Source organism: Hippoglossus stenolepis, chromosome 17 (genome assembly GCF_022539355.2).
Source record: "Hippoglossus stenolepis isolate QCI-W04-F060 chromosome 17, HSTE1.2, whole genome shotgun sequence".
In the NCBI taxonomy this organism is placed as follows: Eukaryota; Metazoa; Chordata; class Actinopteri; order Pleuronectiformes; family Pleuronectidae; genus Hippoglossus; species Hippoglossus stenolepis.
The window spans coordinates 19,827,599-19,841,640 of record NC_061499.1 but is presented as its reverse complement, the minus strand read 5'-3'; positions in this window follow the sequence as shown (position 1 = coordinate 19,841,640).

Below are 14,042 nucleotides of genomic sequence, written 5' to 3'. Positions count from 1 at the left end.
AGTGACATCATCACCTCGCGCTTACTACCATCACAGCACTGACTCTGATGGTGGTTCGCTCGTGATTCAACTTTAAAGTTGCTAGAAAGCTCAGATGTCTGTGTTTGATGATATAAATATACCCTGACACCCCAAATCTAACTCAATCGCTGACAGTTTGGTCAAAGATGTGGGTGTTCCGTGCTGCTGGTGGCCAATGTCACAGGAGCCTCCAGCCTCAAACAGAGGGGAGGAAGGATTTACAGACATCTTGTAAGTTTACTTCTGTGTAGCTCCACATACCCAGGGAGACACAACCCCATGGTCTTCCACCCCAGCCACCACTGACTCAAGAGACATCTTTTATTCGACTTTCCAGCTTCCTTTTGGAGTCATGAGAGGCTTTACCGAACTTTCTTCACAGACGTGGTAGCAAAACAGATGTGTAAAGTCCTTCTTCTGGTTCCTCTGGAATATTTGAGCTATGACTGAATGTTGTCTTCTCAATAGCGTGTGATTTTTAACAAAAAAGAAGTGAATAGCTTCACAAGACCAAAAAAAGACGGGGAGCCTCACACAATTTGATTAACAATACTCTGAGAAATCAATTGGAGAAACACCACCACAAACCACTTAGCACCAAGGATGCAATAAAGTAAATAGTCTTTATAATAGGCTACAATTCACAGTGTGTGGAACACCATGTGTGTTAGGTAAACTGAGGTTTGCATAAGACATAGGATGAACCTGCCAAGGTGAGGAATGTTGATTCTTCTCCATCCTGCCACGATTAAAGCTCCATTTCAGAGTATGTGTGAGGAAACCTGCACTATGAGACTGAGAGAGATGAGCCGAGAGCAGCAGTGTTAGATTGGATGGCAGGTAGATTGCATCTATCACAGAGGGATCATCTCCCTCAAAACACTGTCCGCCTCCAGACTCTGCTCGCTTATTTTTTTAAGGGGGGGGGGGGTGCAATTCTCTGCAATTCCCAAGGTGTCACAGGTACTATAATATCACAGTGTTGCAATCCAGCTGTGGGTAGTTTGAAACAGAGGGGGTGATGTTGAGCCGGGCGATGGACATCTCATTACACTTTCATATTCTAACTCCCGCAGGTTGGCCGAATGGTCAAAGAGAGCTTTGCTGAATAAAGCCTCATTGATTCAGATGCCTGCTCTGCTCTGGACGCCCAGAGGCAGGTGCTTCACTCCTTTCCGCACCTTAATTAATTTCCCAATGCGTCACTCTTCATCATTCCCCCCAGTCCCGTGATCTGCGCTATGTCCTGTGGCTCCAGTTTTATCAAGCGGCGGGATGTTTGACAATAAAATTGTCTGCCGCAGTGCTGAAGGGGTGAGCCTGAACCCCTCGTCCTCCGTGGCCGAGGTTTGACCCGGCCTGGCGTCAGCAGAGCTATCAACCAGAGTGCAGCCTGAACTGACACTGTTTCTCTGTCTCAAGCCCAACACTGGAGTCATTCTTTCCCTGTCGCACTGGTCCCTACAGCAGGCCGTGCATATGGCTGACATGCACTGCCTGGGGTTATGCCTGGGGGCTGGCATCCCTTCTCTGTAGGCCTCGGCTCCCTGGAGAAACAGGTGCTGCCAGATAACAGCTGCTGGATGCAGCTGAAATGGCTGCTCCTCACATGCACCTCTGATTCCCCTTCTCTCCAGTCCAACCAGTACACCGCAACGATTTTGAACAGGGTGTCATGGAGGCCCAAGAGTACTCTTACTACACATTCTTATATACATTCATAAGTCTTCAGTCACGCTATTTGTGGTTGTGCCATCAAATAAGATCATGGTCTTAGTCGTATAGATGTTCTAGTGTTTTCTTTTCTGATGCGTCCTGGGCTGTGACACACATATGCTCTTAAAGGTGACAGAACCCACACGAATCTTTATCATCTCCTCTTATTATTAATGTGGCAGTAAAATGCTGATATTACAGTTTTAAATCTTCTCTCTTGGCACTTTAAGCCAAGCCAGCATGCTTCTAAGGCCACATCACTTTAGTCTCAACTTAAAGATCTATTAGGGGGATTACCATGGTCTGTCATGGCCCCTCGTGAATAAACGCTGACTTTGATGATCACCACCTGCATGTTGACATTTGTGGTTCAGAGGGATATGTCCAACTGTTGGATGGATTTACGTGCAATTTTGTTAACACAGTAACAGCCTTTGCGTACATGCACTACACAATCTTGTGGCACATTCTTGTAGTACTTGCAGACGAGTGTGCTAATTTGGGATGTTTTCTACAGGACTGTACCACATGTCCTGTGGTACTGCTGTTTAAAAAGCTGCCCACCTGCTTTAGAGTTTTAGTTTAAATATGATGATTTAACTATTTAACTGAGACATGTCCGTCAATACCATGATGTTAAAGTCAGACATTATGTAAACATACTGTAAAAGATGGAGAAACGACCACAGGTAAGGTAATGTGAATTTGACTTGATGACTTAAAGTTTATCTATGAATTGAAAAAGTCCTTGTGACCCTGACGTTTCGTTACTTTGACCACCGCCTAGCTAATGGTAGCTAATGTTAAGTTGTCCCATTGGGTATCGCATTTATCACTCAATACAAGTTCTAAGGATAGAGTCTCTCTTTTTTATCTCTATCTCTCTCTGTTACCTTTGGCTGTTTTGTGACAATCGATGGCTTTGCGGATTTTATTTTGAAACGTAAAAATTGAAATGAGCTCCTAATATAACTCAAACCGAGGATGGATGTTGGATGAAACGGTTCTTGCAGGAGATGAAGTGAAGAGGCTTTGGTGTACAAACGCATCGACCGGCCTAAGATTCATTGAAACAGTAAAGCCTTTCATGCACACGGCTCAAAAGAAGAAATACTTTCTTATCTCGTAATTGATTGCACAATATTCAGCATGCAGCCCATCTCAAACTTCAAAGATGTTTTCTGGTGCTGGTTTGTTTTCTCCAAGGGAACATCTCCGCAGGAGTAAATGTTTCAACTTGACGTTGTTAGCTTTGAGGCCACCTCAGAGTTGTACTCTAACAAAAAACAACATGAGTTTATTTTAGTGATGACTCTCCCCTCTGTGGCTGACTGTGGATTGTGTGAATGTAATGAGTGGTTACAGTCAAACCCTGCTGACCCTTGAATCCCAGTGGTACTGCTAGTGGTACCCAGATGAGAACTCAGACTCAATAGCAGTCACCTCAGACAGGTCAGAGAAGGTAGCATCAATACTGCCTTACTACATCTGATCTGCTCTGACAACAAGCCTGTTATTTGACTGACAGGTTCTGCTGTGTAGTTGGTAGAGACCACTTGCTTTTGACTTTGGAGAGGTTCAACTGGCCTTGTGCACACTGCACTTTGTGAGGTGGAGGTCATTGCTTCAAGGGAGCAAGGTTTATTATCTCAGTCTGCAATTTTTAATTGTGCAATAGTGATGTGCTTCTTAAAGTCTTTCAGTTCATTGTTTTGACTGGAAATGGCTGGAAACAGACGCAGACCGAGGCAGGTGCTATGTTAAGACGGAACACATTCCTGATGATGATCATGATATTAAGAGGTTTTGGAAAAATCAAATCCATCAGGTGTTAGGGGGTAGCCACCTCCTCAAAATGCAATTTAAGATAATGAATCATAGGGCTACTGAACACAATGGTCCACAGTTTTGAGAATAGAGCTGATTGCTCTATTGAAGGTCCAAACTCTATTTTTTGCTTTGGCAAGATTACACGTTTTCAAGATTTCTTTAGAATAAATTTGGTTTCCTTGGTTTACAAAGTCATAATACAAGTTAGTTTTTTGGTTATTTTGTGCTTAGTAATACATATTTCCCTTTTATTAAGTGGTTTATTGGAAAAAGGCTTTTTGGTACACAGAGGAGTTTGCAATACCACAAATGTGACACAAATTTGCACCATATTCAGCTCTCTTGATACATCTATGGTTAACAGTCCTTATGTTAAGCTAAGCTAATTGACTTCTGGCTGCAGCTTCACACTTTACATACAGACATGGTCAAACATGTCATCTAACTCTGTAAAAACATTTTTATCATAACTGAATAGATGTCTGTAATGTAATGTCTACAATCTACATACATTTTACCAACTTGCAAATGTACCAAAAATGAAACTCTGACAGGCCTAAACATTATGGCAATGAAAAGGAATTGAAAAAAATTGTGCGGAGGTAGGAGCTAATCTGTACGACCAAAGTCCAAAGTCATCAAGAACTTCAAAAACTGTCTGCACCTGGTGAACATGATGGTAACACAGAGGTTTGAGTTTGTTGGTACTTGGGACCTGACCTCCTCTCGCACTGTGTTGGAGGAAAAAGTTTGAAATTGATCGCCTCCCAGGAGCAAACAAAAAGACATGTGGCTTCCCTTGATAAATTCTAGCGTGATGGAAGATTTGCACCATTAATAATAACCTGAGCAATATGTAGATGTAACAAACCAGGAGCTGGTGCCCTGCTCCAGGGCAAAGCAAACAGACTTTATGTTTGCAAACACCTTTAAAGAGAGAGAGATGCCAGTACCAGGCCACAGTGACCTGGAGCAAAGCTCGCTCTCTCCGCCTCTCTCGCTCTTTATCTCTCTCAGCCGCTCTGCAGCCACACTGGTACTAATTGAAAGTGCTGTGAAATATGGATGAACACAGGAAGCAAACAGGCTGTTCCTTCCCTTTCCTGTCTTGCATCCTCCATCTCTCATCCCTCTTTATCCTTTTATCTCTTTATCTGCCTCTCCTCTTCAGGTCAGATTGCTCTCCCTCCCTCTCTTTTTCTCTGTCTCTCTCCTTGTTTCTAACTCGCTCCCCAGCTCTCTCCCTCATGAGTTCAGGTAGGTAAGGTATCAAACGTGAAGGGACACAATAAACTAAAAGTTCGACTAATAAAATAAAAGACTATGGTAATGCTGCACTATATGTTTGTGGCCATTGCTATACTTGGTCATAACTATTTGAAAACATACATTTTAAAACCTTTATGATTTAGATATTCAGATATTGGAACTTGTCTACAGGCATTTCCTGGCATTCAGCTACAGGAGCTTTGTGGTTTACAGTTGCTGTTGCACTTTACCCCCAAAGGTGTTGGTGGGTGTTGAGGTCAGGGCTGAGTGCAGGCCAGTCAAATATCTCCACACCTTTCCTTCATGGAGCTGTCTTTGCAAAACGAAACAGCAAAGTGTCAAAAGAAAAACTTGTGCTGGGAGAATTGCTTTCTTTATTGAACTTTAGGATCTAAGGGGCCTACGGTTTGGAAGTATTTATTCAAATAAGAAATGGGATTCTTTTCTCCCACAATGTGGAACTTTTTTTAATACAGATTCCAAAAATCGTTTTTGACCAAAGAGGAAATGTGGAAATGTTTGCTTACTTTATATATATTGACTTTACTATTTCATGGAAACATCACACTGAGACTTAAGTGAGACACCAAAGAGCCAAAGACCCAACAAGCACTTTACCACTTTACCAAACTTACAGCCAGTTCTGATCACAAGGAGAAACACACTGCATTGAGGATAATGATGGCTTTCCCAGTTGCAGTGTGTCATCAGATGCTGGGGACACAGTAAACATAATGACAGGCAGAAGACTGTAACTTTTTCCAAATGACTAAATAAACGTATGCTGCGTGCTCCCACACACTTTTCTGTTTAATTTGTTTCATTGTAAGGCCTTTGTTAGCCAGTCATGTTTCCTATAGCAAGTCACAGGACCAAAGAAGGACTGGAGTAAGTGCCTGGGAACAGTGTCCCCTTTTCTAGTTATTGAAGCAGTTTTGAAGAGAGATTCAATTCTAAATTGATTCTTATCCTTGAAGACTAAGACCCTGACCATGTGGCATATCATATATGTGGATAGAGGGTTGTTTTCTGTATTTATCCAGTTACTTTATCTCAAACCTGCAATAATACTTCATGGTGAAATTAGGGATTGTCTCTGCCCACACTAAAAAAAGTAGTCTAAAAAAAATGCTGTATTAATTGTAGTAAATAATGCACTAATCCTACTTTCATGTTTATACTTCTATTTTAATGATCCTTGTATTATCTGTATTATCTGTTTGCAATTTCACTAAAACAGCACTTTCCTGTTCCACAGCACTTTGTCTGATGTTTGAATTTAATGTTTTTTAGGACAGTGGAAGTGAAACTATACAGTATTTAAAATAGTAAAGAACAAGTGTGGAGGGATGATGTAAAAATAACCTAATTTCCTCCCTGAGTAACCACTTGTGGGGTCTTGACCATAGACTGTACATAAAGATGGGCAACGCATCTTGATTTTCTCCCACTATCAAGAAATGAAGCTAAAATATCCCTAATATGAACGCCATCATCTTGTGCATTTGGAGCCGTAGACTGTGCAGTAGCAATGAGGGATGGAGCCACAGTGTCAAGGTACCTTTGACACACATTTTCCAACAATCATGAGTCAGTCTCAGCTGTCAATCATTACATTTCACCCCATTTTTATAACATTGAATAACTAAAACCAAAATTACCGGCAAAATTTGCACATTTTAGCAATTTCTCAACATAACAGAAACCAACTTTAAGAAACATTTATGTCTTTTTAGTTTGGTCCATGTGACATCCATTACCATGGAAGAGGTAGGGTTTATGAACTATAATGCAGCCAGCCACCCGGTGGCGACGAGGACACTATGGCTTAAGTTTTGGGGAGTGTGTTTTCAATCTTTATATACAGCTGCCCTGACCCTGCCAGCTTCAAGTTCCTTATCCTGCCTTGTTTCTTCCTGAACAGTTCGAGTTTGCCTTTTTGTTTCCTGCTGGGCCTGCTCCATATTTTATGTTTCCATATAATTCAGTTTTTTGGGAATTGGACCTAGCTCCTGCCTCGCTCCTGGGTCCACGTGCTCTCTGTGACCACTCTATAGTCTAAGGGTGCATAGTGCTGAATTTGGAGAATATAGTTTTTTATTAACTATTGTGATTAAACACTGTCACCTGTAAATCAAAATAATATATATATTTTTTCTTCCCATGGAATATATGAAGATGGGGTGGCAGTCATTTTTCCAGGCTGGAGTAGCATATGCATTTCCTCCCATCAAGCTCCATAGAACCCAACAAGCAAACAAGTCTGAGGTTTATGGCAAACTGTTGCAGCTGCAGGGCTGAAAGCACTTTACTTCTGCTCTCTCTGGATTTTGGTGGTTGGACAGTTTGAGAAGAAACGGTTAAGTCAATAAATTAAGCCGATGTGAGGTGGAAATTCTTAGTTTGGTGCAACCCCCACAGATTCACGCTCCAAAGTGTGGATCACCAAGCCAGTAGTAAAGGGTTACATGCTAGAGAGTAAGGTGAGCTGTGATTGGTTGTAATATATGTACACACACACACACAAACATGCGTAATTAGGCTTGTTCATACACGGCATGGAACTCAAGGTTACCAGGCCTGCAGGGGTTCACTCAGCTCCAAGTAAATGTCTCTGAGCGTCAGCACTTTCACTTTATGACTGCCTCATGCAGAAACACACACATACATACAAACACAGACCTACACCCACAGAGCTGCACAATCATTTGAAATAGTTATCTGTGTAAGCTAATGCTCTGTGACTCTGCGAGGAAAGGGAAAAAAATAAAAGCGCTTGTTTGTGTGTTTGTGTGCGAGTGTTTTGAGTTGATCCCACTGAAAGTCACCTCTGATAGCCATTATACACCCACACGCTGAAATATCCCTCAGTTTCTCTTACCCCCTACCAGCTCACTCCCCCACAATGCACACTAAACAGACACGGTTTGTTGCTACGTTTCTCTGATTTGCAGGGGATTTACAACAGTGCCACGGCCATATTAATAGGGTGGTGTATGCTTCAAGGACTAGCTGGTGGATCTTAAGCACAGCAGTAGATCTGTGACACGCCACAGTCAGGGATGAGTTTAGATTCTGAGGTTTGGGATACAAAAGTGATTGTAGCCATCAATCAGCTCCCTGCCAACAAATATTGTAATATCTCTGGGGATTGAAGTCAAGGTGTGGCTCTTTGTGCGCCGGTAAATTTATGTATGCGCATGTTTCCTCGCTTTTGAGCATTACGTGTGTGTAACTGTGATTAGAGCGAGTGTATCGGCGCACAATTACGCAGGGAGTCTGCGTCCATCTTTATTTGTGTGTGTGTGAGTTGTACGAGGCTGTAAATCACCTCTGTGCCTTTGTCGTGCCGCTGCCTGCCTCTCAGTCTGTGTTCTGTGATAGATCCTGACAAGCTGCTGTCTGAATTATTGATTCTCTGATCTGAAAGTTTGATGCTTAGCCTGAGGGCTGGATTAACCTGCCGACAGAGCCGCTGCCTCACCCTCAGAGGTAGCCGTAGCGCAGACACACAAAACACGCATGCATATTCATGTACACGAACGTGCACGTACACACGGCAGACACTAGTTGACGTGGTGGACGCTCCTCTTGGCTAGTTAGACAGAGCTAAAGATGAAATGCAGCACACGCTTATAAGCAGAAGGATTTTCTCTCTGTCTCCCTCTTTTCAGTGCCGTTAATGGCTCCAGGTGGGGTCTCATGGGTGGCGATGTAGAAAAGCATCATGGGAGACAAAACTCAGCAGACTACAGACATGGCAGACATTTCCTCCAGTGATTGCAACTCCCTAAGGCAGTGTGGGCCAACTCCCCTTCACAACTCACTTCAATGTTATTTTATTTATAATTATTAGTCTTAAGGAGGAATAAAATAGGAAGGGATTTGGCAAATCAAATTTCTTTGCAGGCTTCCAGACTTTTTTAATTAAGACGTGGCCATGGAAGAACATCCACCAACCTCGACATTTTTTTTTCAATTAATTTTATTTCATTTATTATTTATCATCATTTTATTTATTTATATAACTATACAACACTTCAAATCAGTATGTGCAATAAGTCCTAAGAACCCAATTTGCTGTTACCTGGAACTAATGGATCTTTTCAGATTCTTCAAGCTTACTGAAGAAGAGTAGCTTACTGAGGTTGCAGCTTCACTGCTTTGATTCATTCTCTCACAAATCTGCTTTCAGATGCTGCACACAACTGTTTTCCAATAAACACTGGGTTCACCGAAAGAACGACAAAGTTAGCAAGCAGTTTTCGTAGTTATCTTAGAGTTGGTGAGGACCAAACCGAGGCCATCGAAGCCAGTCGGAAGAAAAGCCTTCAGTGTCATAATGTTTATATTTGTCATGGTTTTGTCTTCCTTGAGTGTTTATTTTTCCGCCTCTTTATGAAGAGTGTTTTCTGTTTAATTATTACCTCGTGTTTCTTGTACATCCTTGTGTTTATGTTTGTATATGAGTTGTTTCGGTGTCGCATGTTTTCTGTTTCCTGTTTTATTTTGTAGGCTCTGTTCCTAGTGTGTTTTCTTCACTTCCTGTCTCTGTGATTGTCTGCACCAGTCCTCATGTGTTCCACCTGTGTTCAATTGCCCCTGCCTTCCCTGTGTGTGTATATAAGTCTCTGTGCTGCCCCTTGTTGGTTCGTTGTCTTAATGTTTGTCGTGATCTCCTGTGCTTGTCTTAATGTCTGTCTTACTGCCTGCCGGAATCTCCGGTCTTTATGCTTCATCTCCTGTGCTTGCGTCCCCTGCTTCTTCTGGTCTTCTCGTAAGCTTCCAGTGTTTTCCCCTGTGTGCTTTTTGTTTTTTCAGTTTTTGACTTTTTGAGATTCTCCTTTGTTTGTTGTTTTTTTCTGTTGGCCATTCAAAGGACACTTTTTGTTTAAACTCTGCATCCTGGGTCCATCTGCCTAACCCAACCTGACAATATTGAAGAAATACTCACCAGTTCTGATACAAGCAATACTACGGCAGTATCTATGGTAACCTCTTTAGGAGCCGCCATTGTTGTTAACGAGCAGTTGTTGTCAAACCTTAGACACGCCCCTAGCTAGAAGTCGTTCGGCGCTCATAGGACAATGATTTGGTCAGAACCACTGAGGTTCAGCCACAAACAAGTAGCTCGGGGACTGCAGAGAGGAATTCTCACTTGCGAGGAAACCATCAAGCTTGCAGTGATAATAAAAAAAAGTCACAAAACTAGAACGGCACTCAGTAGAGCACATACCTCTGCAAGAGTTCCCTTAATTTCAACCAAATTGCACACTCATAGATATCAGTCTCTGAAATATGCCTGTTTTCCATCCATTCTTTCCTGGGTAATTGATGAAATTGTTTCCCGCAATGAATCTATTCTTACTTAAAAAAAAATGTTTATCTTTTAAAAAACGTAACTGGAAAGATTGATATAAATCCGTGTGCTAAGCATCAGGTTTCACTCAGGGTGGGTTTGACCCAGCTTAACATAAAGACTGGCTCAAAATTTGGGGTTAGCACTTTCCCACAGCTTCTAGTCTTTATGCTAAGTCAGGCTAATTGCCTTCCAGCTCTATACGTGATCCACAGACTGTGGAAACAAGCTTCTCATCAAAGTCTTCTGAGAATGTTCCTTTAACAAATGTCTACACCCTCTGCTGTAGGAAATTCTGATGTTTAGTTAGATATTCTTGAAAGTTTTAATTGTGCACACAAAAGAGAAACTATATAGAAAAAAAAAGAGAATATGCAGTTAAACTAGATTGGATTGGCATAGGTGGGAAAACATTGACTTAGTGTAATGTGTCTTAGGCGGACACAGTACAGGACATTATATTGGGCTGCTTTTGAGTTATTTGAGCAGGCAGATATTTTTATATAATCTTTTTTAAATTTTATTTGAAACAGCATTTGAAAAAATGACCAATGGTGTTGCTTTTTCTGGAAGGAACAGACTGTAAGCTGTGTGTACTTACAGAAGCAGGATTATCCCCCTGGTAGTCTATGAATTAAGCTTTGCAAGCATTGTTCCCTCTTACATACATAAGATTTCAGCCTATGTTCATTGGTCTCAGTATATTTTTCCACCTTGTTAAAGTGACTCATCATGTCCTTGTGCTGCAGCTGTCCTCTAACAACAGCAAAGAAGCCTTTGTGTCTTTATGTACAGTATAGAAACGACATACTGATGTATGTTCTGAGCAATAACAGCTTATTGATTGTGGACATACAGGATAACGAAGGCCAACTTCATAATTCAGATCCAAGGTTCAGTTCCCATTTTACCACACCGCAGTGGTCCGTACTCCTAGAAAGAACAGAAAACCTAGGAAAACCTTTGTGTTAAATACATAAAACTACAAGAAATCTTTGACATGTAACCTCTGACCAGTTAGTCAGAACTGATTAAGCCTTTTGGATGATATTTGAAATCTCTTCAAGAAATTCTAGTCTCTAGCATATGTACAGCTATATACAACTCCTAGAAAATAATGTATGGTGTGTTATGGCAGGTTGCTACAACAAGAACTAAAATGTTGTGTTGTTCACCTTTTTGTTTCATTGCAAAAGAAATATGCATCGTTTGTACATTATATCTGATCTCGTAATAGTCCTTCACATATCTGACATTGTGTGTTCTTGTGTTGGGAACATCAAGAAAAGATGTGAGGTGTATTCAGACAAAAAATGATGACAAGATCAGTATCTGACAATCCAATCTGGATGTTGAGGAGAAACTGACATCCTCTAGTAATCTTACCTTGGCTGAACTCCGGCGGTCTAACTTACCTTGCTCCAAGTGACGTAGGTAGAGTCGTGACTGTTGGTTGTTATTGGGGCTACAGGTAACAAAGCACATCGCAACAGGCTTGATATTTTGAAGCAGAAAGGACGGAAAACACTGCTTTTCAGTCCGGTGTTGAATTCAGTTGAGTTTGGTTTTGGAAAAGTGTGGTTTGAGTACTGGATGTAAACTAAACTCTGAAGCTTACAGGGTAGAATGGTCCAATATGGACGTGGGAAGTGGCCTTGATCATCCCAGTGAAGGAAGTTTTGGATTCATTTCAGTTTAGGTTGTGTAAATGCATAAAAGTCAAAGCAAAGACATACATGCTGCCTCACAAGCTTAAATGTTGAACTTGAAACTGTCACTCTATGTTTTCCCATTCCTGGATGTGACAGAATATATAAAGGAGAGGAGTCTGGCGGAAAACAAAAGAAAAGTACAAAAAACTTAAGAATACAACTAATGTAGCTAATGTTAATACAGTCATTAAAGGGGATGATTGTGGCGAGTAATCCCTGACTGTATGGACAGTCAAGAGATCGAATTTGTATATATAATACAGGTCTGTCTCTACAGTTATTAAGACACTGGAGAGGACTGCAGCGAGTAATTTGCGAGTATAAATGGGAAAGACGGGACGTTGACATCACAGTTGGCGCGTGCGATCACCAACAGCCACTGATTTGATTGAAATATCAAATACATTTCTGGTTTGGAAGTTATATTCCTTTCCGGTACAAAGGGATACTTCTTTATGGCACAAAAGTTTAAGCGAGCGCAGTTCATCCAGTGCAATCATAGCTTAAGTTTGTAGAGGAAGCAAAATGGAACCTATGTTTACATTTTATTTTAAAACCTGTGATGCTTAAGAGTAGGATGGTAAGAGCTGTTAAGAGTTAGAGGTTTCTACCAAGGTCCCACATATTTGCATCACCTAAACCAACACATCACTCCATCATCCGCGGTCCCTCTCCATTTCAGTCTTTGACAGGTTTGAATGAAATCTTGCCCTTCAGAAACTTTGTCGACCACTCTCCTGCTGTGACACTGTCTTGTTCGGTAAATACATGACAAATTGACAAATTGTCCATTCCGACTGGTGTTCCGGCTGAGTGATTTGTGACAAACGAAGCGTTTCATTAAGAACATGTTCCTTGTTTGGAAATAGTCATTAAAAAGCATTTGTGAGGGATCAGATGACAGATGAAAGTATGTTGTGGATTTAGCAGTAAAGTCATTACAGCCTTGTTAAGAACTGCCATAAATTAATGGCCTACATCGCACACTGCCGCTGTCTGTATTGTTCAAAAGCAAGAGGCTTTATTTATTGGCCTTTCCCCCTTCAGACTCGGAACCTCTTCCACTCCCTCACTCTGTCTCCTCCTGTGTGCTGTTTCTCTTTGCTTATCTGTCACATTGCTGAGGTGAATCCTCTGTCTCCTGATTTATTCATGATACGACTTTTAATATCATTCACCATGACACTGGAGTATGCATCTCAAATTAAAATCCTTCAGGCAAAGTGTGTACTGTGTGCAGTGTGTGCTTATATGTGTTTGTTTGAGAGCGGGAAAGAAAGAGACTAAATCTACTGTATCTCCACCGGGTTATATAGCATGGAGAGATGCACAGCAGCTGCTTAAATAATCCATTATCTGAGTACATGAGGCCATTGCAGGCTTATGCAAAAGTGCAATACTTTACATTTTCTCAGAAATACCACAGCATTGTATAAGTTAATGTATAAATAGACTAAGTATGAAAGTGTGTGACTTGTCTTAGTGAGTTTCTCTGTGGTAATGTGGCATCTCAACAATTAGCCAGGTGTAATTGAGTGGGGTACATGATTGTCACTGGCAATTGCAGTGATGGAAAGGCACGGCACTCAAGAGTGTGTGGGTGTGAACGACGAGCATAGCTCCATGTGTGTCTCGGCGTTTTTAATGGGCGCCATAAGCTTTGATGGAACATTACCAGTTTGTTCATGAGCGTATGTCAACATATGTGGGCGGAAAGGTGCGTTTCTGAAGAGCTTTCTCTCTTTAAACGTGTGGGCGGGATTTTGTATGTGTTTATCAGCGTAGCGTCGAATTTGTCAGGTTCATTTGAAAGTGACAAAGAAGGTTTAAAGCCAAGTGAAGACATAAAGACACTAACACCCATGTATATTTACACCTCGGCTGTGTGTTCTATCCCACGTTGCCTCCTATACATTTGTCATTTTATCAATTACACGATCACACTTTGTAAGTGCTGATTGCAATCTGCCTGTTGTCATGTCACACCTGACCCTATAGCTCTCCCCCCGCTGTAAACGGCAGCTTCCTTTCCCCTGTTCAAAGTTTTGTGAACAAATCTGTGGCACAAAGATGCCGCTTTGAGCTCCGGTCTGTTATGTGACATGTTGGACTGTTTGTGCCTCCTGTGGTTATTC